The 23,662-nt window shown below is 51.6% G+C and overlaps 1 long non-coding RNA gene across 1 annotated transcript in view; it reads left to right on the plus strand.

Annotated features, from left to right (window-relative positions):
• The window catches only part of LOC309864280, a 70,019-nt gene that overhangs the window by 13,376 nt on the left and 32,981 nt on the right, over positions 1 to 23,662 (plus strand). Inside the window, exon 2 of the long non-coding RNA XR_014311426.1 lies at positions 19,137 to 19,254. This is a non-coding gene — a long non-coding RNA (uncharacterized lncRNA). The remainder of the gene's footprint in view (positions 1 to 19,136; positions 19,255 to 23,662) is intronic.

Consider the following 23,662-nt stretch of genomic DNA (forward strand, 5'->3'; position numbering starts at 1 on the left):
TTTTCCTCCTTCATTTATGTTTGTTTTTTCTTCAATTCTATGCAAGAGTGATGTCCTATGGTATTGTCTTTCTCTGACTAATTTCGCTTAGGATACTCCTCTCTACATCCATCCATGTGCCTGCAAATGGCAAGGTTTCACTCTTTTTCTGGCTGAGTAATATTCCTGTGTGTGTCTGTGTGTGTGTGCGTGCGTGTGTGTACACATCTGTCATCTCATTTATCACTTTATCCACAGACACTTGTGTTGCTTCCGTATTGTGATCTTGTAAATAATGTTGCAAGCAACACAGGGGTGCGTGTACGCTTTTGAGTTATTGTTTTCATATGCTTTGGGTAAATGCCCAGTAGTGTGGTTGCTGGAGCCCAGGGCAGCTCTGTTTGTAACGTCTGCAGGGCCCTCCGTGCTGTTGCCCAGAGTGGCTGCAGCACGTTGCTTTTCCACCAGCAGTGCACGAGGGCTCCCTTTCCCCACATCCTCCAGCGCCCGTTGTTCCTTGTGCCATGGACGGGAGCCATTCTCACGTCTGTGCTAATATCTCATTATACTTCTGACTTGCATTTTCCTGAGCTTGGGTGATGCTGAACTTCTTTTCATGGGACTGTTGGCCATCTGTGCTTCTTTGGAGAAATGTCTGTTCATGTCTTCAGACTATTTTTTAACTGGATTGTTTGTTTTATGGGTGTTGAGTTGTATCCACTCCACATATTTTGGACATGGTCCCTTTACTGTGCAGGATATTTGCAAATATTTTCTCCCTTTCAGTAGGTTGTCTTGTTATTATTATTAGTTCTTTCTAGTTCTTCTGCTGTGCAGAAAATTTTATTGTGATACAGTCCCAGTAGTTTAGTTTTGCTTATGTTTCCTTTGCCTCAGGAGACAGTCTAGAAAAATGTGGCTTTGGTCCATGTCAAGAAGTTACTGTCTGTGCCCTCTTGTAGGATTTTTATAGTTTCAGGTCTTCCATTGAGGGCTTGAAACTGTTCTGAGCTTCTGTGTCTGTATGGCGTAAGGAAGCAGAGTAATTGCATTCTTCTGGGCATAGCTGTCCAGTTTTCCCAACTCTGTTTGTTGTAGAGACTTTTCCTTTTCCATATTCTTGCCTGCTTTGTGGAAGAGTAGTTGGCCACACAATTGCGGTTTATGTCTGAGCTTCTCTCCTGCTCCCCAGGGCGCCGCGGGCATTTTTGCGCCAAGTACCATGCTGTTAGGATGGCCACAGCTGTCATACAACTCGAAATCTGGAATTGTGGCTCCTCCAGCTTTAGTTTCTTCTCAACATTGCATTGGCTGTTCAGTATCTTCAGTGGTTCCGTTCAGATTTTTAGGAGTGTTTGTTGGAGTTCTTTTTGTTTAACTTCAATTCAACGGGCCAACTTACAGTCCATCATCAGTTTCAGATGTACGTTCGATAACAGATCGGACCTGCATGCCGCCCAGTGCTCACTGCGTCACGTGCCTTCTTATGCCCACCGCCCAGTTACGCCGTCGCCCCTCCCCCTCCCCTCCAGCAGCCCTCAGTTCGTTTCTGAAATGAAGGCTCTCTCGTGGTTTTTCTCCCTCCCTGATGACTTCCCATTCAGAGTTCCCTCCCTTCCCCTCTGGTCCTCTGTGGTGTTTCTTCTGTTTCACACATGAGTGAAACCATGTGCCCGTTGTCTTTCTCCGACAGCCTTAGTTCGCTCAGCGTAGTACCCTCCAGTTCCATCCAGGGGATGTGATGGTTTGTCTTCACCCTCTCTGATGGATGAATAACATGCCATGGTAGATATGAACCGCATCTTCTTTATCCATTCATCTGTCCATGGTCATCTGGGCTCTTCCCATAGTTTGGCTAGAGTGGATAATGCTATAATGAACATTAGGGGGCAAATGCCACTTCTTTTCACTCGTTCTGTATTTTCTGTAAAGATTTTATTTATTTATTTGACAGAGATCAGAAGCAGGTCGGGGGGCAGTCTTTCTCCTGAGCATAGATCCCAATGTGGAGCTTGATCCCAGGACCCTGAGATCACAACCTTAGCTGAAGGCTTAACCCTCTGAGCCACCCAGGCGCCCCACAATCTGTACCTTTGGGGTAAATATCTAGTAGTGTAATTGTGGGGTCATAGAGTTGCTTTATTTTTAAGTTCTGGAAGAAACTCGATAACATTTGGCAGAGTGGCGGTACGAGAGTGATTCCCACCAGCAGTATAAGACTGTTTCCCCGTCTCCACATCCCCACCAACATCTGTTGTTCCTGCCTTGATAATTTCAGCCATGCCAGCTGTTGTAAGGTGGGATCTCACTGTGGTTTAGATTTGTATTTCCCTGAGGGCTATTGCTGTGGAGCACTTTTTCATGTGTCACTTGTAAGTCCTTTGGTAGAAAGGTGTGTTCGTGTTTTCACCTATGTCTTCAGCTAAGTTAGGAGTAGTCCCAGGAGCATGGAAGGTATTGTCTGCTTAGGTGTGGAGACCTTCAGAGACATCTGAATTGAGGGCTAGAGTTAAGGAGAGTTTCAGGCCCAGGCTCTGTGTTTAGTCTGGTATGAAAGTATAATGCACAGGGATGGTTCGAGATGTCATTCAGATTTCTCCTGCTCTACATCCTTTCTGCAGTTCCAAAGGGCATGATTTCTGACTTTGTTGTAGGATGAGCCTGTGCTTTGCTCAGGTGTCCCCATTCCCTGGGGATTTGGAGCCAGGCCTCTGGGTGTGGTCCTTTAAGAAGCCAACCTAGAGTTAGGATTGGAGCCTAGGGTCATGGCAGGTTCAGCCTGGCAGCTGTGTGGCAAGACTCTCAGAGGGCTGAGTTGTCGGCATGGACCAAGGTGAGTGTCAGGCTCCATGTTTGTGTCCAGAGACCACTGAATGTGTGGGTGGCCTCAGGTGGGCATGCAGATTTCTCCTGCTCTGAATCATTTCTGGAATTCCAAATGCCAGTTTCCTTCTGGGTGGCAGGCAGAGTCCTCTGAAATTGCTCAGGTGATTCCAGTCCCTGGACTGTGGTGCCAGCCCGGTCTCTAGGGAAAGACCCCTTGGAGCCCAACCTAGGGTCAGGTTTGTGGTCAGGTTTAGGGTTAAGATTTAGGGTCCTGGGTTAGGGTGAGGGTTTAGGGGCTTGCCAGGGTTAATTTATTTGCCTTTAATACAATATGTCCATGCTTAAGTGGGGCATTTTCTTAGAGTATTTTACAGTGAGTAAAGTTTAGCACGTAACCCAAATAGTTACAGAGAATGAAATGTTTCAAAGCAACACTTAAGACAATATTTTTTGATATTTATGTTTTATAGTCAAAAAAAATTGAATTGTTCTGTGACTCTTCTCACAGATGAATTTGCTGGCTCTGTCTTTCTGGTCTTGGCTAAAATCATCTTCTCAGTGGGCTTCCTCAGTGGGCGTCTCTGAATAGGACGGTTCTCTTAGCGCTTAGCCTGCATTCCGTCCTATCGTTGGTTCATTGATTGTATCCCACGCTCTTTGCAAGCTCCCAGGTGGGACTAGAGCTGTCCATCCGCACTGAGTAGATACTCCATGAATATTTATGAACTCAACAAGTATGGCTTTCTTTTCAATAAGAAATATCCACGTTTTATCAATGAATTTGTTACCGTATCAGAATATATCTGAAGAAAGCTACTGCTCCACGACGGTCCATCTGTCAGGGCTGTGGCTTCCCTGTGTCCTGTGACCTGCTGCCCCCACTGGCCAGGATGCTCGTGACCCGTGTGTGAGCTCAGCTTCAAAATGTAGGGGTGAGTTCTGTGAAGCCGCTGGGAGGCACTGGGGGGCTTACACTGCTGACCACCACGGCTCATGCGGGGCCAGAGGGGACGTGAGCAACTCTTCATTCCCTAGATTTTCCATCTTCCTCCACCCTCTGTCAGCATGTGGTTTCCCTACAACCGCGTCTGCAGACAAACTCTGAGATGGCCTATGGCTCGGGACTCCACTGACATCCCAGAGTCTCGTTACAACCAGTGTCAGAGGTTTCTGTGGCCCTGACGTGACCCTTGTTCCCAGATAGGTCCCATGAAGAGTCCCACGTGAGTCGAGGAGTGCAGGGAAGATCAATGAGTGATCGCGGCTCCAGCTGAAGCTGCTCTGGGGGATCCCGCTGGAGGCCGTCTCCAGGCTCAGTCTGGCTCCTCCACTGATGTCCAGTATGACCCAGGAGAGTCATGTCACTGGACTTTGAGGCTTATTATTCCTAAAACAAGGAAATGTTTTTAGATGAATTGATTCATGCAAGACGATGGAATGAACCCCGAGAAAGTTCCGGGTGGTCTCCAAGGTGGATTCTGAGGAGTTCCTACTGCCATGGTCCCCACTCCTACTGAGTTCCCTCTTTGGACACAATGGCTGTTCCATAAAAATTCCCCAGGGTGACAATGGACTAGCTAGTGTCTTCAGGGTGTGCCCCCATGCCATCTGATGCAGATGAGGGGCCATGGTCAGTTCTGAACCCAAAGCAAGGTTTTGGCTGTGCTACCTTACTTGCACAAAAACAGCAGTGCCAGGGTCAATCCTTCACTGAAGCAGCCGGGCCAGCTTAGTGAGGACCTTGCCCTGGACACTAACCCCGTGACTCTGTGAGGGCGCTCGGAGTCCACAGTTATGTCATGCAAAGCGGCAAGTGATTCTGCATCAGGGTAGATGATGCAAGGTTTAGTTTCCCAGCAAACATGACAAAAAAAAATACAAAGTAGTTAAATGCACTCTATATTATGGCCTTGATGGGAAAAGTGAACGATCTGGTCAGAAAGAGGAATGGGAGGTCCAGGAAGCAGGCTGGAGTCATCCTGGATAAGGGATGTCCTGGGTAGGGGGTGTCTTGTGGAAGAAGGGACCAGGACTAGTCGCGGGTTCCAACAGCGCAGCATCAAGTGTGCGCTGGGCCTGGCCCATGACCCCCGGGGGCATTGGGGGTAGTCTAGCTCCAGAGGATCTCCAGAAATGCAAATTGGCCTGCGCAGAGCCTTCCTGGTCTGTCTTCTTGGTTCCTGAATGTGGCTCTTTCTCTGCTTCTGGAGGCTGTTGATTGTCCTTTGTTTTCCTCTGAGCTGCACTATTCTGTGTGGATTCAGTGCTGTGAGTGGACGTCCATTCTTCCTGCAACGAAGTGGAGTAGAAGTCATGCTTGTCTCCTAGGTAGACCTGAAGAGATTCAACAGTAATAGCCTTTTCCCAGGTCCCTGGGCCATCCTCTACTCGCCAACTCTGAGATTTTAGAAAACGTCTTCTATTCTGAACAGGTTGAGAGAATTCGTTTTTTTTTAATTAGTTAATTTATTTTTTATTTATTTTTAGCATAACAGTATTCATTTTTTTTAGTATTCATTATTTTTGAACCACACCCAGTGCTCCATGCAATCCGTGCCCTCTATAATACCCACCACCTGGTACCCCGACTTCACACCCCCCCACCACTTCAAACCCCTCAGATTGTTTTTCAGAGTCCATAGTCTCTCATGGTTCACCTCCCCTTCCAATTTCCCCCAACTCCCTTCTCCTCTCTAACTCCCCATGTCCTCCATGCTATTTGTTATGCTCTACAAATAAGTGAAACTATATGATAATTGACTTTCTCTGCTTGACTTGTTTCACTCAGCAGAATCTCTTCCAGTCTCATCCATGTTGCTACCAAAGTTGGGTATTTATCCTTTCTGATAGAGGCATAATACTCCATAGTGTATATGGACCACATCTTCCTTATCCATTCGTCCGTTGAAGGGCATCTTGGTTCTTTCCACAGTTTGGCGACTGTGGCCATTGCTGCTATAAACATTAGGGTTCAGATGGCCCTTCTTTTCACTACATCTGTATCTTTGGGATAAATACCCAGTAGTGCAATTGCAGGGTCATAGGGAAGTTCTATTTTTAATTTCTTGAGGAATCTCCACACTGTTCTCTAAAGAGGCTGCACCAACTTGCATTCCCACCAACAGTGTAAGAGGGTTCCCCTTTCTCCACATCCTCTCCAACACATGTTGTTTCCTGTCTTGCTAATTTTGGCCATTCTAACTGGTGTAAGATGATATCTCAATGTGGTTTTAATTTGAATCTCCCTGAGGGCTAGTGATGATGAACATTTTTTCATGTGTCTGATAGCCATTTGTATGTCTTCATTGGAGAAGTGTCTGTTCATATCTTCTGCCCATTTTTTGATATGATTATCTGTTTTGTGTGTGTTGAGTTTAAGGAGTTCTTTATAGATCCTGGATGTCAACCTTTTGTCTCTACTGTCATTTGCAAATATCTTCTCCCATTCCGTGGGTTGCCTCTTTGTTTTCTTGACTGTTTCCTTTGCCCTGCAGAAGCTTTTGATTTTGATGAAGTCCCAAAAGTTTATTTTCGCTTTTGTTTCCTTTGCATTTGGAGACATATCTTGAAATCCTAGAGGAGAACATAGGCATTAATCTCTTCGATATCAGCCACAGCAACTTCTTTCAAGAATTAGTTTGGTTTTAAAAAATCCAGCAAATTCAAACTTTTCATATTCTCTACAATGATCTGTAAACATTGAATAAACAAGGTTTGACAGGATGAAGGAGGAACTGGCTTTGCAGTGGGGTCAGGACAATGTTTACTCACTGTTGCCTTCGTGTGACCACTCTCCAGATGGCACGTGGCCAAATGTGTTCCCATTTATTGGATTCAAGGGAGAATAAGACCAAAAAAGGTTGGTCCCTGAATTCCTTAGCTTCTAAAAACCATCCTCCAATTTATGAACAATATCCTAAGTCGAGTATCTCTTAGCTAGATATTAGGTTAGGGTCAGGGTCAAGTTGCATACATTAACTATGGACAGATTTGTGTATGTCAATGTCACCTGCCTAAGGTGTTTTTACAATACAGTGGGAGAGGATATAGTCACCAAAGTACTGAGCACATTCTCTGTCCCCGGAAATAGGTCACTAAACACAATTATTGTTTCATTTTAGCTGAGGACCAGGAGCTGTGCTATATAGGTCCTCAGCAGGTAGCATCAGTGGCCAGCTGGCCATCTCCCTCCGACAGCCACACCCAGCTCAGCAATCCTCTGCTCTGCTCAAGGGCAGCAGACAGATGGACTGGGTGCAGGTGGGGCTCCCTCCCGGCTGGCATGGCTCACTTCCGACAGGTAGTGAAGTGGGTCAGCTCACTTGCATGTGACGTGTTCTTTTGGCTCCTTGCTATCAGCCTCCCTTTTCTGTCACCCTGGTCCTGAACCTTTAGTTCCTGTGAGAACGTGGGTTTGCTGATTTCTGTTGACATGTTGAAGTGTAGGTGTGTGCTGCCTTTGTTCCTGTCATGCGGTTGGACACGAGGGCGGGAAAAGTCATCCTACTCTGAAAGCAGCCAAAAGAAATATCAAGCGTGCTCTGCCCAGCACCATAGGTTTGAAAGCCACAATCAGCTACATATTTAATGGTCTACACAGTCAGCTTTAGGGACTCGTGGACGCATGTGACATGAAATCGTACTGAAAGAAATCTTGTTACCAAAGTTTTGCCTTGCAGAAGATGTTTAGGGACACCACCACCACACAGGTACTCATCTTGTTCAGGCCAATACCATGAGCACATTTATGGTTCTCCTCAGGTAGCAGAGGATCTAACATGTGTGGGCTTCAGGACGAGTCTGATTCAGCCCTCAGCAATGATATGGAGCAACTGGCTTCCTGGGACTTGTGTTGCACTGGCATGGGCCTGGCCTAGGCCACTTGTGCAGTCACGATGGAAAAGCCTAGCTTTTTTCATCTTCCTTTACCCTCTGTCAGCATGTGGGTTTCCCACCAACCATGTCTTTGTAGACAGACTCTGAGATGTTCCATGTTTGGGACTCCACTGATGTCACAGAGTCTCATTATAACCAGTGTCAGAGGTTTCTGTGGCCCTGACATGAGCTGTTCCCAGAATATGCCCCATGAAGAGTCCCATGGGAGTCTAGGAGTACAGGGAAAAAAGTGCTAAGGTGAGATTGCTGTGGGGCTGACTATTGCTACGGGATTGTTGGTGGTCAAACGGGGCATCAGATTCCGAGTTTGTGCAGGGGGCCAACCAAAGTTGGTGGTGGCCTCAGGGGCACATGCAGTTTCTCCCATTCTGAGGGTCCTGGGCAGTTCTAAGTGCCTTCTGGGGGGCAGGTGGTCCCATGGGGTGTGGCTCAGTGGTCCCCAGTATGGAAGGCTTCAGTGCCCAGACTCTGTGGATGGAAGCATGAGAACCCAACTAAGGGTTGGGGTTTGGGCCTAGGGGCTTGGCAGGGCCTGCCACCGCTGAAGGGGCTCTACGGGGGGCTGAGGACAGGCTGGGCTTGGCCAGATTTCAGAGGCGACCTGGGCCGGGCCTGCACCTGATGTTTAGAGGGCTTTCTCATAGGCATCAGGTTGCAGCCACATGGGACCCCAGGCCAGCCCCAGCAGGCTCCCCCAGAGGGCCCTGGCGCTGGAAACAAGTTCACCAGGGGTTTCTGGCTAATTCTTATGAGCATGTTGATTTGGGCAGAAAGCTCATGAGACTTGGCCAGCATTGGTCAGCGATTCTGGCTGTGTGCCAGCCCTGTGCTGGGAGTGCTTTCTTGCTAGGTGAGTGTTTGGGCCATTTGTGAATGAGCCAGGCTCATGGGGCTCCCACTGGGCCTCCTGCAGAGGCGAGCTCCCCAGGGGCATAGTTGAGGGGGTGGGTGAGGGTGAATGTCAGGCTTAGGGTTTTTGGCCCAAAGTGGGCTCTGAAAATAGGGGTGAGCAGAGGGGACGTGCAGATTTCTCCAGCTCTGAGGGTTTTGCCCAGTTCCCAAGGGCACAGTTTCCTCCTGGGTGGCAGGCAGTGTCCTGGGTGTGGATCAGGGTCCCCTATCTGGAGAACTTGGGGTGGCCAGGCCTCTGGGGATAGAAGCCCAAACCCAACCCAGAGCTAGTGTTAGGGCCTAGGGGCATGGCAGGTCCAGTATGTCAGCACTGAGGTGGTATCGCCGGAGGGCTGAGGAGAGGGCCACCATCAGACAGGGCGTCAGCTTCCAGGTTTGTGGCCAAGGGGCCTGCCGAAGGTCAGGTGGTGGTCTCAGGAGAAAACAGTTTCTCCTGTTATGAGGGTTCTGTGACGCTCCAAAGGGCACGTTTTCCTCCTGGGTGGCAGGCGGACTCCTGAGGTGTGGCTCAGGGGTCCCAAGTCTGGAGGGCTTGAGGGTCAGGCCTCTGGCAAAGAAAGCCTGGGAACCCAACTCAGGGTTTGGGATCGGGCCTAGTGGCATGGCATGCCCACCGACCAGTGCTGTATCAATCTCCCGGGATGCTGAGTAACGGGCGGTGTTGGCTGGTGTTCAGAGCTGATCCCATGCACTTGTGCACCAGCATGTAGAGGGCTTTATCACAGGCTTTGGGTGACACCACAAGGGACTCCGGGCCGGGCCCAGGCAGCTCCCCTGATGGCCTCCTCCCCTAGAAGCAAGTTTGCCAGGGTTTTCTTGCCAATTCTTGCAAACTTTCAGCCAAATCGACATTGATTTGGGCAGAAAGCTTGTGAAAATTGGCCGGCGCTGGGCAGCGATACTGGCCATGCACCAGTGCCATACTGGGAGCGCTTTCTTGCTAGGTGCATGTTGGGGTCATGGGACACTGTCATCTGGGCCCATGCAGCTCCTTGAGACCCCCATGGAGTGAGCTTCCTGGGGCAGATTTGAGGGAGGGGGTGAGACTGAGTGTCAGCCTCTGTGTTTTTTGCCAGAAGGGGGCACCAAATGTGAGGGTGGCCTGAAGGGGGCATGCAGGTTTCTCTGGTTCTAGTGTTTCATGTAGCTCCCAAGGGCACGGTTTCCTCCCTGGTGGTAGGCAGATTTCTGCGGTATGGCTAAGGGCTCCCCAGTCTGAAGGGCTTGGGGTGGCCAGGCCTCTGGGGATGGAAGTCCAAAATTCAACTTAGAGCCAGGGTTTGGGCCTAGGAGCTGGGCAGATTTGATCTGCCTGCACTGAAGCAGGATCGCCCGGGGACTGAGTGGAGGGCGGGCATCAGACGGGGTATGTGGCTGCAGGTTTGTGGCCGGGGGTTGGGGGGCTGCTGAAGGCGGTGGTGGCCTCAGGGTTCATGCAGGATTTTCTGGCTCTGAAGGTGCTGTGCAGCTCCAAAGTGCACGGTTTCCTCCTAGATGGCGGGCGGACTCCTGGAGTGTAGCTCAGGGGTCCACAGTCTGGTGGGCTAGGAGGCCAGATCTCTGGGGATGGAAGCCTGAGAACTCAACCTCAGTTAGGGTGAGGGTCTAGTGGCAAGGCAGGGCCCACCTGCCACCCTTGAAGCGAGCTCCTCTGGGGATCTGAGGAGAGGGTGGGTTTGGCTGGCATTCTGAGTCTATCTGGACTGGGCTGCACATAGTGTTTCGAATGCTTGCTCGCAGGCATCGGGCTGCAACCACGCGGGACCCTGGACTGGGCCCAGGTGCCTCCACGGAAGTCCCCCGCCGCTAGAAGTGACTTCCCCGGGGCTTTCTGGCCAATTCTCATGAGCTTTCTGCCCAAATCGACATCAGTTTGGGCAGAAAGCTCGTGAGAACTGGCTAGGGTTGGGAGAAAATTTGGCCACACACCATCCCTGTGCTGAGAGCGCTTTCTTGCTAGATGCATGTTGTGGCCGTGAGAGATCGTGAGCCAGGCCCATGCAGCTCCAGCTCCCTGAGGCCCCCGTGAGGGCAGAGGACAGAGTTGAGTTAGGGTGTGTGTGTGTGTGAGCCTCAGGCTCCAAATTTTTCTTTTTGGTGGAAGGTTTGCTGAGTGGGCATGCAGGTTTCTCCCACTTTGTTTCCCGCAGTTCCCAAAGGCATGGTTTCCTTCTGGGCAGCAGGCGATCTGTGGTATGGCTCAGGGTTCCCCAGTCTGGAGGGCTTGAGGGCCAGGCCTCTGGGGATGGAAGCTAGAGACCCCAACCCAGGGTTAGGGTCTGGGCCTAGAGGCATGGAGGCCCTACCTGCTGGTGCTGGGGTGGGCTCCCTGGGGGACTGAGTAAAGGGCGTGTTTGGCTGGCATTCGGGGGCGACCTGGGCTGCACATGCACCCACCCTGTAGAGTGCCTTTCTGTAGGCTTCTGGCAACATCACACAGGACCCCTGTCAGGCCCAGACAGCTCCCCCAAAGGCCCCCCCAGCTGGAAGCAAGCTCACAGGGTTTTCTGGCCAGTTCTCATGAGCTCTCTGCCCAAATAGACATTGATTTGAACAGAAATCTGGTGAGAATTGGCCGGCATTGGGCGGTGATTAGGGCCACGTGCCATCCCTGCGCTGAGTGCTTTCTCACTAGGTGCGTGTTGTGGCCCTGCACGACTGTGAGCTGGGCTCACATGGCTCCCAGAGGTCCCCCACAGAGGCGAGCTCCTCCAGGACAGAGTTGAGTTAGGCTGTAAGCCTGAGCCTCAGGCTCTGGCTTTTTTGGCAGAAGGGGGCACCAAATGTGAAGGTGGCCTGAGGTGGACAAGCAGGTCTCCCCTGCTCTGAGTGTTTCTTGAAGCTCCCAATGGCACGGTTTCCTCCTGGGCGGCAGGTAGAGATCTGCAGTATGGCTCAGGGTTCCCCAATCTGGAGGGCTGAGGGCCAGGCCTGTGGGGATGGAAGCCTGAGAACCCAACCCAGGGTTTGGTTTCAGGCCTAGGGGCATGGCAGACCCCATCTGCCTGCTGATGGGGGTCCCTGGGAGGCTGAGTAGATGGCGTGTTTGACTGACATTTAAAGGTGTCCCAGGCAGCATGTGCACCCGCCCTTTAGGGTGCTTTCCTGTAGGCTTTGGGTGACACCACTCGGGACCCCAGGTCAGGGCCAGGTGTCTCTCCTGAAGGCCCCCACGGCTGGAACAAGTTCGCCAGGTTTTCTGGCCAATTCCCATGAACTTTCTGTCCAAATCAACATCTTTTTGGGCAGAAAGCTTGTGGGAATTGGCTGGTGTTGGTCGGCAAATCGGGCCGTGTTTCAGCCCCATGCTGAGAGTGCTTTCTTGATAGGTGCGTGTTGGGGCCCTGTGAGATCGCAAGTTGGGCCCACGCAGCTACCCAAGGCCCCCCGCAGAGGTGAGCTCCCCAGGGGCAGAGTTGAGGTGTAGTGTGTGAGCCTGAGCCTCAGGCTCTGGCTTTTTTTTTTTGGCAGAAGGGGGCACTGAAGGCGAGGATGGCCTGAGGCGGGCATGCAAGTTTCTCTCACTCTGAGTGTTTCCCGCAGCTCCAGACAGCAAGGTTTCCTCCTGGGCAGCAGGCAGAGTCCTGCAGTATGGTTCAGGGGTACCCAATCTGGAGGGCTTAAGGGCAAGCCTCTGGAGACAGAAGCCTGAGAACCCAGCCCGGGGTTAGGGTTCGGGCCTAGGGGCATGGCAGGCCCCACCTGCTGGTTTTGAGTTGGGATTCCTGGGGATCTGAGTAGAGGGCGGGTTTGGCCAGAATTTGGAGACTACTGTGGTCACACTTGCACCTGCCCTTTAGAGTGCTTTCCATAGATTTCTGGCAACATTATGCAGGACCTTGGGCCAGGCCCGGGTTCTCACCTGAAGACCCCTGTAGCTGGAAGCAAGATTGCCGGGTTTTCCGGCCAAATCTCATGAGCTTTCTGCCCAAATTGATGTCGAATTGGGCAGAAAGCCCGTGAGATTTGGCCAGCAATGGGTAGCGATTCAGGACATGCACTGGCCCATACTCAGACCACTTTCTTGCTAGGTGCGTGTTGGGGCCCTGCAAGTCTGTGAGCTAGGCCCATACAGCTCCCACAGAGGCAAGCTTTCCTAGGTAAGAGTTGAGTTAGGGTGTGAACCTGAGCCTCAGGCTCTGGCCTTTTTTGGCAGAAGGGGGCACCAAAGGTGAAGGTGGCCTGAGGTGTGTATGCAGGTTTCTCCCACTCTGAGTGTTCCCAGCAGCTCACAATCACAGTTTCCTCCTGGATGCCGGGTGGAGTCCTGCAGTATGGCTCAGGAGTCCTTGATCCGGGGGCCTTGGGACCCAGGCCCCTCGGAATGGAAGCCAGTACACCCCAGCTAGGGTTAGGGTTAGGGCCTAAGTGCATTACAGGCCTAATCTGGGGACACTAACGTGGACTCCCCTCAGGGTTGAGTTGAGGTTATGCGTCCAGTGCCACGGCAGAATTTGGCTTCATGCCAAGGGGGTTGCCAATGGTGGGGGTTGCTTTGGGGGGGCATAAGTTTCTCCCCCTCCTAGGGTTTGGCACAGCTCCAAAATGCAAGGTCTCCTTCCGAGGGGTGCATGGATTCCTGGGGTGTCACTCAGGGGTCCTTAATCGGGGGAGCTTGGGGGCCAGGCCTCTCGGAAAGGAAGCCTGAAAACCCAAACTAGGGTTAGGGTTAAGGCCTAGGGGAATGGCAGGCCCGATCTGCCGGTGCTGAGTTGGGCTCCCCATTGGGCTGAGTTGAGGGTGTGCGGCAGGTGGCACATCAGAGTCTGGGTTTGGGTCCTGGGGAGCGCAGATGCTGAGGGTGGCCTCGGGGGGCATGCCGGTTTCTCCTGCTCTGAGGTTTCTGCGCAGCTCCAAATGGCACCATTGTACCCTAGACAGCCAACAGAGTGCTAGCGTGAGTCTCCGGCATCTCCAAATTGGTGGGATTGGGAGCCAGCCCTCTGGGTATGGAAGCTTGTATACCCCACTAGGGTTAAGGTTAGTGCCTAGGGGCATAGCAAACCCAATAGCTTGGTGATAAGGCAGGTCCCCTCAGGGCTGAGTTGAAGGTATGCATCCAGCACGTGGCAGAATCTGGTTTTTAGACAGGTGGCTGCTGATGATGGGAGTGGCTTTAGAGGGGCATGCAGGTTTTTCCCCCTCTGAGGGTTCAGTGCAGCTCCAAATGCATGGTTTCCTACCTCTTGGCCGGTAGAGCCTTGTGGTGCAGCTCAGGTGTCCTTAATCCGGGGGGCTTGGTAGCCTGGTCCCTCAGAATGGACACTTGAATACCCAAAATAGGGTTAGTGCCCGAGGCATGGCACGACCGATCTGCTGGCATTGAGGTGAGCTCTCCTCAGGGCTGAGCTGAGAGCATGCATCCGGCAACATGGTGGAATCCTGTTTTATGGCCAGGTGGGCTGCCGATGGTGGGGGGTGGCTTTAGGGGCACATACAGGTTTCTCCACCTCTGAAGGTTCGGTGCAATTCCAAATGGCATGATTTTCTACCATGTAGCTGGCAGAGTCCTTGAGTGTTGTTCAGGAGTCCTTAATATGGGGGGCTTGGGAGCCAAGACCCTTGGTAGGGAAGCCAGGAAACCCAAACTAGATTAGGGTTAGGGTCTAGGAGCATGGCAGGCCCAATCTGCTGGTGCAGAGGCAGGCTCTCCGGTGGGCTGAATGGAGGGCGGGCATCAGGAGGCTCATCGAAGTCTGGGTTTGTGTTCAGGGGTGGCACAGATACTGGGGTGGCCTTGGGGGGGCAAGCAGGTTTCTCCCACTCTGAGAGTTATCTGCAGCTCTGAATGGCATGGTTACCTCCTGGGTGGCAGGCAGACTCATGGTATGTGTTTCAGGGTTCCCAAATTTGAGTGCTTGAGGGACAGGACCCTGGGGAAGGAAAACTGAAAACTGAAAACCAAGGGTTAGGGCCAGGGCCTAGAGGCATGTCAGGCTTGATCGGCCAGTGCCAGGGCAGGCACCTCAGGGGACTAAGTAGCAGGAAATGCTGGTCTCGCCTGCACCTGACTTGAAGAGGGCTTTCTTGCAGGGTTTGGGCCACAACCACTCAGTTCCCTGGGCCAGGCCCAGGTGGAGGCCCTGCAGACATGTGCCTCAGGAAGCGACTTTGCCAGGGATTTTTCTAACCAATTCTCATGGGCCTTCTGCCCAAATAAATATCAACTTGGGGCATTTGGGGCCTTTACAGGCCTGATATCAATTTGGGCAGAAGGCAAGTGAGAATTGGCTGGTGTTGGGTGGCATTTTGGGCTGCGCTGGCGCCTGCAGTCTAGAGCACTTTATTGCTCAGTGTGTGTTGTGGCCATCCAGGAACACAGTCCAGGCCCACGCAGCTCCTCCGAGGGCTGACACACAGGGGAGTGTTCCAGGGACAGAGTAGAGGGAGGGGTGTGGCTAGGCATCAGCCTCCGTTTGTGGCCTGGTGGTTGCTGAAGGTGGGGGATGGCCTCAGGGGTGGCATGCAGGTTTCTCCCACTCTGAGTGTTTCACACAGCTCCAAGGGGCACTGTTTCCTCCTGGGTGGCAGGTGGTCATGGGGTGTGGCTGTGGGGTCCCAAATCTGGAGGACTGGAGGGAAAATCCCCTGAGGACGGACGCCTGATTCCCAACCAAGGGTTTGGCCAGGGCCCAGGACATGGCAGGCCTGATCGTCCAGTCCCAGGGGCGTTACCCAAGGGGGCTGAATAGTGGGTGGTATAGGTGTCCCATGCGCCTGGCCCATAGAGGGCTTTCTCACAGGGTTCAGGCCATGACCACTCGTCGCCCTGGGGCCAGGCCCAGGCAGTGGCCCTGTACACAATCGCTGCAGAAGGCGAGTTCACTGAGGGTTCACCAGCCAGTTCTCACGTCCTTTCTGCCCAAATCATTGGGCAGAAATCTCGTGAGAACTGTGCGGTGTTGGGCCATGATTCGGGCCGCACTGGCACCCATGGTCTAGAGTGCTTTCTCGCTAGGTGCCTGTAGCAGCCATCCAGGAACACGAGCTGGGCCAACGCAGCTCACCTGAGGGCGGACACTCAGGGGAGCTTTCCTGGGGCAGATTTGAGGGAGGGGTTGCAGCTGGGCATCATCCTCCGTGTTTGTGGCCTGGTGGGGCGCCAAAGGTGGGGGGTGGCCTCAAGTGGGGCCTTCATGTTAATCCCTCTTTGAGGGTTTTACACAGCTCTGAACTGCACAGTTTCCTACTGGGTGGCTGACAGAGTCCTGGAGTGTCTTCCAGGGGTCCTTAACTTGGGTGGTGTGGGAGCCAGGCCCCTCAGAATGGAAGCCTGAAAACGGAAACTAGTGTTAGGCTTAGTGTCAAGGGGCATGACAGGCCCTATCTGCCGGTACAGAGGAGGACTTACTGATGGACTAGTTGAGGACAGGCATCAGTTCAGAGTCTTGGGGGTTTGGGTCTGCGGGGGCATAGATGCTGGGGTTGCTCTCTTGGAGTATGCAAGTTTCTCCCATTCTGAGGTTTCTATGCAGTTCCAAATGGCACCATTTCACCCTAGGTGGCCAGCTAAGGGACTGTGTGAGTCTCAGGCATCCCCAGTCTGGTGGGCTTGGGAGCCTGCCCTCTGGGCATGGCTCAGTGGTTTGGGCTGCTGCCTTTGGCTCGGGTCATGATCTCGGGGTCCTGGGATCGAACCCCGCATCAGGCTCTCTGCTCCGCAGGAAGCCTGCTTCCCTCTCTCTCTCTCTCTCCCTCTGCCTGCCTCTCTGCCTACTTGTGATCTCTGACTGTCAAATAAATAAATAAAATCTTTAAAAAAAAAAAGAAGTCTGTACACCCCACATAGGATTAGGGTTAGGTCCTAGGGGCACAGCAGGTCCAATCTGCTGGAGCAGAGGTGGGCCCCCCAGGGCTGAAATGAAGGCATGCATCCAGCGGTGCAGGGGAATATGGCTCAATGGCCGGGGGCCACTGATGATGGAGTTGGCTTTAGGGGACATGTAGGTTTCTCCCCCATGTGGGTTCAGCGCAGGTCCAAACAGCATGGTTTCCTACCCCGTGGCTGGCGAAGTTCTGGAGTGTCACTCAAGAGTCTGTATCTGGGGAGCTTGGGAGCCATGCCCCTAAGAATGGAAGACTGAAAGCCCAAACTAGGGTGAGGGTTAGGGCTTAGGGATCTCCAGGCCTGATCTGCTGGTGCTGAGGCAAGAACCCTGGGGACTGAGTTGAGCACAGTGGTCAGAGAACACATCAGGCTGTGAGTTTGTGACTGGGGGGTGGGGCGTTGAGGTTGGGGTGTCCTCAGGGAGGCATATGGTTGTTCAATTCCTAGGGTTCTGCACGGGTTGCTCTTGAGTAGCAGGGAGAAACTGGGGTGTGGCTCAGAGGTCCCAATCTGGAGGGACAGTGTCAGTGTGGCTTTAGACCTGTGGAGGGTTTTCGCAGCTGCATGGAGTCTGTAGAAGGATCGGCAGTACCGATTCACGCCACTGGAGGGCGAGATGAGCTGTGGAGCAAGAGAGCATGGTAGGGTGCAATGCTGCTTGCCACCACCGGTGGGGGTCTGGAGACCGGGGAACCCAATTCAACCCATGAAGCCTTTGCAACCTAGGGGTTGAGTGTCTGTTTGGAAAAGTCTCTTTGCTTCTCCAAAAAGGACAAGGGCACTGGCCAGCTTGAGAAGGAAGTGGATGACCACTTAAGAAACAAGCATGTGTCTCTCCTTCGCCCAGGAATCGGAGCAGGTGTGTAGGCTTTAGGTGGGAGGCGCCTCCATATCCGCACCTGACGACCCTTCTTCGCTCGGGCTCCACGAGACCTAAAGTCTGGAAATCAGAGTCTGAATCCGTCCTGCAGCTTGTCCCAGGACATCGGCATTCAGAGAAAACAGCAGGCCAGTGGGGCACAGTGGCACATCCATGCCAACATGGGAGGTCAAACTTCTCTTTCACCCCAAACATGCTGGGTTTTTCCTCATCTCCAGTGGAGCCAAAAAGTCCCATGAATGCAGCTGTCAGCCATGGAGCGTGGGTGCTGGGGTTCCTGAGTTTCCTTGCAGGGAGCACCTGGCAGGGGATCACATTTTCTCTGCTTCTTTCTGGCTCTCAGACATATTTGGAACATCTCTTTTCTAGGCAATCCCTTGGATTCAAAAAGGAAGATGAGATGGACTCTGTGTGTGTTTGGGACCTAGAATGCATTCCTTCCTCGAACACAGTTGATTCCATGGGTCCTAGGCCGTGGTGGAATGGCCGGCATCTAGAGGGAGGTGGCTGTTTGTGGTCAGATAGAGACTTGGCTTCTCCTTTGTCCAACGGGATGGATCCTAATGGATTTGTCTTTTTTTTTTTTTAAGATTTTTATTTATTGGACAGAGAGATCACAAGTAGGCAGAGGGGCAGGCAGAGAGAGAGGAGGAAGCAGGCTCCCTGCCAAGCAGAGAGCCCGATGCGGGGCTTGATCCCAGTACCCTGGGATCATGACCAGACCCGAAAGCAGAGGCCCAACCCACTGAGCCACCCAGGCAACCCCTGGATTCGTCTTTTTTATCCAAAGAGTTCCGATGAGGGCAGAGGGAACATTCAAAAGGATACCAAGGAGCCTTGGAGGATTGAAAAGGGAAGCTTGACTTTCTACTTTCACTCAGTGGACCCTCTACAGACTTGGCCATGGCATCCTTTCTTTGTAGTAACATGGGTGGTGAAGTCAGAAGGGGGGTCTTTGGGAATTCCCCTGGATAGAGGCGTTCTGATGGCTTCCCAGGGCATGGCGTCAGGAACCCTGGGGTGATTTTCTGGGGCTGCTTGCCGGACGCTGTCCGAGTCACGTTATCCCCCAGGTTTTCTGTTTCCTCCTTAGAAAATTGCTGGCAGGGAAGGTTCTGCATCAGGAGGAACGCTCCTGCACTGTCGGCGGGCATGCGGGTTCTTGAAGCCCCTCTGGAAAAGAGCACGGTGGTTCTTCTGAATGCTAAAAACAGAACAACCCTAGAAAACAGCAGTTGCCCTCCTAAGAATTTCCCTCAATGGCACAAAAATGCACAACCAATGGGGTACAAGCACCGTGATATGGACACCAGCATTATCAACCATAGAGAAACGATGGAGGGCGTCCCAATGTCCATTCGCTGATGAGCGATATATATATATATGTGTGTGTATATATATACACACACATATATATATATATACACATATATATATATATGATTGTATACACACACATATATATATATATATGATTGTAGACATCTAATCTCCCACATATCCTAACTGGAATAGGAGCCAGGTTCAGAAAGAATGTAATCTTACCATTTGCAAGGATGTGGATGGATCTAGAATGGGTTTAAGCTAAGCCATATCATAAGAAATGACCAATAGCCTATCATTTGCCATCTATGGAATTTCAGAAAAAAAAGATGAACATAGTGGGGGGAGAACGAGAAGTCAGTGAGGAAAGACTCCAACATATAGCACCAACCGAAGGTAGTGAGAGAGCAGGGGTGTGGAGGGGAAGGATTCAATGGGTGGTGGCTCTTAGGGAGGGCAGCCATTGTGATGAGCTCTGGGTGTTCTGTGCAGGTGAGGAATCCTGAACTCCTACCCCTGAAGCGTCGGAACGAACACTGCATGGAAAGGAATTGGAATGGAAGTGAAGGAGGGAAATAGGAAGACCTTGTTCTACTTCATGAGGACGGAGGTAGTAATGGAGTGATTTTCACTCTCTTGTTGTCTTGATGATCATTAGCAAACATACTGTGCTACGATCCACTAGATTCTGTTTGCATAAGGCGCCCTCAGAAAGCTGCCAGGAAGTTTCAGATGTCAGAGCATGTCATGTTCCATGGATATGTTCCTTGCAGTTCGCCCAGGTACAAAGGTAATTGGAGAGAAATAAGGAAGAAGAGGAAAGGAGGTGAGAAGCAGTCAAGAGGTAGCCTTCCCTCTTTGTGAAGGAAGCCTTGGTCCGATGTCCATCGAGAAGAAGGAGAGGGGAACCCAGAGTTTTTGGCAGGCAGGGGAGTTCCAGGTCTGCCTCGAGCTGACAGGGGTCCCTGAAGAGAGCTGAGGTAGGGGTGTGGCATATCCAAACTGCTGATCTGAGGGTTGGATCCGCGAGGAGCTGAGATGAGGATGGTGGTCAGGTGGCGCATCATGCTCCGGGGGCAGCAGAACGAGGGTGAGGACTCATGGGGACACAGCATTTTTCACTGGCTCTGATGGCCCCGTGCATCTCCAAACAGACTGGTGACCTGCTAGGTGGCTGGCGGCCTCCTACAGTGTGACTTCAGGTTTCCCAGCTAGAGAGTTTGCGAGAGAGGTCCCTGTCGAAGGAGGCTTGAAAACACGACTTAGGTTCGGGTGGTGGACATGGGGAATGGCTACACTGATCTGCCAGTGCCGAGAGGGCACCATTCGGGGTTGACTTCAGGAAATGGATCCTGCAGTGCGGCAGAATCTGGGTTTGTGGGCAGGGTAGAAGTGGTTTACAAGAGAGACCAGGCTGGTTCTGGCCAAGGTTGCTTAAAATCGGGGCAGTTGGCGTCCAAAAGAAAAAAGGGCCAATACGCAGGGGCACTGGAGCGTTCCTGGAGCAGAGCTGAGGGACTCTGTCTATTCAGGCGACAGGAGTGCCCAAGGATGGGGCTGACCTCCATGGGGGCACGCAGGTTTCTCTGGCTCCGAGGCATCTCTGAAGCAGTGAAAGGCACCGTGGGCGCCGGGGTGGGAGGGGCAGGCGTGGCCACCTGAATGAGGATTCCCCAGATAGAGGCCCAGAGGGACAGGACCCCAAAGCGGAAGGCTGGGGAAGCAGGTGAGGTTTCCAGCCCCGGCCTCGGGGCGGGCCCGGCCCCATGGGACAGCAGCAGGGAAGGGACCCACGCAGGCCGAGGAGCAGGAGGTGTCGGCCTCTCCGCAGCCTGCCTCACGGAGGGCTTCCTGGCGGGGTAAGTGCGCGAGCGCTGTCGATGCAGGGCCGGCCCGGGGGGGTGGGGGGGCGGCCCTGCAGACTTGCGGCACCGGAAGCGTTTTCCGGCCAATTCCCACGGTTTGGGCAGAACGCTCGTGAGACTTGGCCGGCGTTGGGCAGCCCTACGGACCACCCTGCTCCGCGTGGCCCAGGGCCCTTTCTTGCCTGGGGCATGGAGCAGCTACCCGGTTAATGCACCTAAACGAGGCGGCCCACCCGGGGCCCCGGCGCAGGGGAGCATTCCCAGAGCGGAGTTGAGGGACGGGTGGTGGCCGGACATGCACCTCCGACTTTTTTGGGGGAAGATGGGGATGACCTCAGTGGGGGCACGCAGGTTTCTCTTGCTCCGAGGGTTGCAAGGGTGGGATGGTGAGGAGTGGCCGCGGGACTCAGGGTTCCCCAGTTGGAGGCCTTGAGGGACAGGCCCCTTGAGGGAGGAAGTTGGGGAAAAAGAATTGAGGACCCATTACCAGGTCTTGTTTTGAGGAAGAAGGTGAGGATTCGTGCCCGGGACTCAGGGCAGGCTTGGCTCCATGGGACAGTGCCAGGGAAGGGACCACCAGAAGCCGAGGAGCAGGAGGCCTTGGAATAGCCGGGGCCTGACAGCTTTGTATTAGCACTTGAACATTTTGGTGGGGTTCGGACATGATCGCTCATGATGCTGGGCCATGCCCAGGAGACGGTCATGCAGACGTGCGGCACCAGAAGCGAGTTCGCTGGGTGTTGTCTGTCTAGTTCTCAGGAGCGTTCTTCCCAAACTGGGATCGGTTTGGACAGAATGCTCCTGAGAATTGGCCGGCGTTGGGCAGCCCTGCGGAACACCCTGCTCCCCGCGGCCACGGGCCCTTTCTTGCTCGGGACATGTCGCGGACTCCTGGAAAATGTGAGAGATGATGCGACCACCTGGGGGCACCAGTGCAGAGGAGCGTTCCTGGAGCAGAGTTGAGATACGGGTTCCCCTTTCTCCACATCCTCTCCAACACATGTTGATTCCTATCTTGCTGATTTGGGCCGTTCTAACTGGTGTCAGGTGCTATCTCAATGTGTTTGAATTTGAGTCTCCATGAGGGCTAGTGATGATGAACCTTTTTTCATATGTCTGATAGCCATTTGTATGTCTTAATTGGAGAAATGTCTGTTCCTATATTCTGCCCATGTTTTTATATGATTGTCTGCTTTGTGTGTGTTGAGATTGAGGAGTTCTTTATAGATCCTGGATAGCAACATTTTATCTGTACTGTCATTTGCAAATATCTGGTTTTGATGAAGTCCCCGAAGTTTATTTTGGCTTGTTTCTTTTTCCTTTGGAGACATCTCTTGAAAGAAGTTGCTGTGGCTGATATCGAAGAGATTACTGCCTATGTTCTCCTCTAGGATTCTGATGGATTCCTGCCTCATGTTGAGGTCTTTATCCATTATGAGTTTATCTTTGTGTATGGTGTAAGAGGATTGTCGAGTTTCATTCTTCTGCATAGATCTGCCCAGTTTCCCCTGCACCAGTTATTGAAGAGACTGCCTTTTTTCCACTGTATATTTTTTCCTGCTTTCTTGAGGACTATTTGGCCATAGAGTTGATGATCCAATCTGAGCTCTCTACTGTGTTCCACTGGTCTATGGCTCTGTTTTTATGCCAGTCCCATGCTGTCTTGGTGATCACAGCTTCATAGTAACCCTTGAAATCAGGCCACGTGGTGCTCCCAGTTTTGTTGCTCTTTTCAGCAATTCTTAGCAATTCGGGGTCGCTTCTGATTCCACAATAATTTTTGGTGTGTGTTTGTTCCAGCTCTTTGAAAGATACTGGTGGAATTTTGATTGCAATGGCATTAAATGGACCAATTGCTCTAAGCAGTATAGACATTTTAACAATGTTTATTCTTCTGATCCAGGAGAATGTAATGGTTTTCTGTCTTTTTGGTTTTCTTGCATTTCTCTCATGAGTGTTCTCTAGTATCTCGAGTATAAATCTTTACCTCTTTGGTTTGGTTTATTTCCAGGTATCTTATGGTTTGGGTGCTGTATCAATGGAATTGATTCTCTAATTTCCCTTTCTGTATTTTCACTGATAATGTAGAAGAAAGCCACTGATTTCTGTATGATGATCTTATATCCTGCCACATTATTGAATTGCTGTTTGATTTCTGGTAGTTTGGGGGTGGAGTCTTTTGGGTTTTCCATATTAAATACATCATCTGTGGGGAGAGAGAGTTTGACTTCTTGTTTGCCAATTTGGATACCTTTTATTTCTCTTTGTTGTCTGATTGCTGTTGCTAGGACTTCACATCCTATGTTGAACAAGAGTGGTGAGAGTGGGCATCCTTGTCATGTTCCTGATTTGAAAGCGATGGCTGTCAGCTCCTACCCTTTGAGGATGGTATTTACTGTAGGTTTTTCATAGAAACATTTTATGAAGTTGACGAATATTCCCTGTATCCCTATACTTTGTAGCGTTTTAGTCAGGGACGGATGCTGGATTTTGTCCAATGCTTTTTCTTCACCAATTGAGAGGACCATGTGGTTCTTCTGTCTTCACTTCCTAATTTCTGCTATGACACTGATTGATTTGTGAATGTCGAAACAACCTTGCAACCCAGGGATAGATCCTACTCGGTCTTGATGGAATGACTGTTTAATGTACTGTAGGTTCCTACGAGCTAGAATCTTATTGAGTTCTTAGCATCCATATTCATCAGTGATATTGGTTTGAAATTCTCCTTTTTGGTGAGGTCTTTGCCTGGTTTGTGGATCAGGGTAATGCTGGCTTCATAAAAAGTGTCTGGAAGTTTTCCTTCTGCTTCAAATTTTGGAAAGAGCTTCAGGAGAAGAGGTGTTAGTTCTTAAAGTTTGGTAGAATTCGCTAGGGCATCCTTCAGGTCGTGGGGTCTTGTCTTTTTGGAGGTTTTTGATCACTGCTTTAATCTCATTACTGGATAATGGTCCATTCAGGTTGTACATTTCTTCTGGGTTCAAGTTTGGGATTTACAGTTTTCTAGGAATGCATCCATTTCAGCTAGGTGCTTAGCTTATTGGCATATGTTGTTTTATTTTTTTCCCAATTTCTTTTCAGTGTAATCGTATTTATTGTTTTAGAACCACACCCAGTCCTCCATGAAATCCCTGCCCTCTCTATTACCCACCA

This window comes from Mustela nivalis (assembly GCF_964662115.1).
Source record: "Mustela nivalis genome assembly, chromosome: 5".
Classification (NCBI taxonomy): Eukaryota; Metazoa; Chordata; class Mammalia; order Carnivora; family Mustelidae; genus Mustela; species Mustela nivalis.